The 1,505-nt window shown below is 45.2% G+C and overlaps 1 protein-coding gene across 7 annotated transcripts in view; it reads left to right on the plus strand.

Moving 5' to 3' along the window:
- Window positions 1–1,505, plus strand: part of LOC101846566 (dnaJ homolog subfamily B member 6) — a 69,013-nt gene that overhangs the window by 26,421 nt on the left and 41,087 nt on the right. The window contains exon 1 of one of the 7 annotated variants that reach the window (XM_035968734.1): window positions 831–997. The exons of the other annotated variants lie outside the window; for them this stretch is intronic. The gene's annotated coding sequence lies outside the window, so the exon portion shown is untranslated. Of the gene's footprint in view, window positions 1–830; window positions 998–1,505 lie in introns of those variants that run through there. 7 annotated transcript variants of the gene reach the window in all.

Genomic DNA, 1,505 nt, shown 5'->3' on the forward strand with positions numbered 1-1,505 from the left:
CCCCTCCCCATTTACGTCCGGTCGTTTTGAGGACTCAGTGGTGTTCTTTTAAAGAACAACAACCTTGACTTACCGCAGCCTATTTGTTGGTAGCTGTTGAAGAATTGTTTCATCTTTCCATTCATTTTCTGTATTTGTGATGCCGCACTTTATCGGTCATTGACTGTAACGTATTAAATTTAAAGAGCACAGCCCTCAGTGACATTCATGTAAATCCCCACCACCAGCCTATGCCTAGCCTCTTTTATTGTGAATCAATTTGAGCCCCCTCCCTTCCCCCTTTCCCATTTGGAACTTACCAGACTTACTACTCAGATCCGGGGTCTCCACGCTCTTTGGTGCTGCATTTGGATCATCGTTTTGTCATGCAGGAAAGGCGCTTTTAACTTACTAATTTAAAAAAAAACAACAATTTTTTTTAGGGGGGGGGGTGTCGTCATTTTCTTCTTCTTTACCTGTGTTATAAACTCACTATGTGTACCAACACATCACGGGCGTATGGCAGCACAAGCAAAATGTTAGTGTCACTCCTGTCCCTTTGTTTTCCTACTTAGTACACCGTGTTCACCATGTAATAAATGGCGCACTTTATAATGAATTGTACGCTTCTGCTCCCAGTAATGCTGTACATGTATGTGGTCCCAGGGATTTTCTGAGCCACTTTAGTGAAGGGAGAGCTGACCAGCCTGGTCCCGAGTTTGGCCACAGGCTTTAACTGAGGCATTGTGCGTCAACGTTGACCTCGGTTAAATAATCACCCTCTCGCACGGCGGGTCTTTTACTTACACGCCCGTGTCATTTCTTTTGTTGTGTGTTTATTCAACGGTAAGCCGCCAGGGGGGCTGTTGTATCGAGCAGTTGCAGGAATCACGTCAATGTTTCTGAAACTCGCTGGCGTCAACGTTTCTGGAACTCTTTATAGCGCCAACGTTTCTGGAACTTTCTAGATAGAGTCAAGACTTGGTCATGTGAGAAATAGTTTGGACGAGTCAAGAGGGTAATAATCTCTCTCTGTGTGTGTTGTGTCCTTTGCCAGTGCTTATGATATAGTGTGGAAAAAGAGAGGCAGCATACTGGATTTTGTAATCGAGGATATTTAAAAACCAGCCCGTGCCGGAGTACGATCGTGCGTTTAGTTTACTTTGTTGTTACGACTTAAGAGTCTTCAAACGTTCATGTCACGTCGTATCACAGAGTGGCGTTTGAAGAAGTAGGTGACCGCTTGTGAAAGCTGTCCTGTCGACAGCGTTGGCGTTCTTTGTGGACTTACCTCGTCTTGTCTAAGGCGACTGGCATATTTCAGGCGGCCAAGGGTTTTATTTATTCTTTCTTTCTAGTACTTATACTGCAATTCGACTGGTTGGCCTAACGCACTATATACATGTTTTTCTTTCGCTCCCCCTCTTCCCCATCTGTCTGTCTCTCCGTCTGTCTCTCCGTCTGTCTCTCCGTCTGTCTGTCTGTCTGTCTGTCTGTCTGTCTGTCTGTCTGTCTGTCTGTCTGTC

The sequence above is a fragment of the Aplysia californica genome, unplaced genomic scaffold (assembly GCF_000002075.1).
Source record: "Aplysia californica isolate F4 #8 unplaced genomic scaffold, AplCal3.0 scaffold00079, whole genome shotgun sequence".
In the NCBI taxonomy this organism is placed as follows: domain Eukaryota; kingdom Metazoa; phylum Mollusca; class Gastropoda; order Aplysiida; family Aplysiidae; genus Aplysia; species Aplysia californica.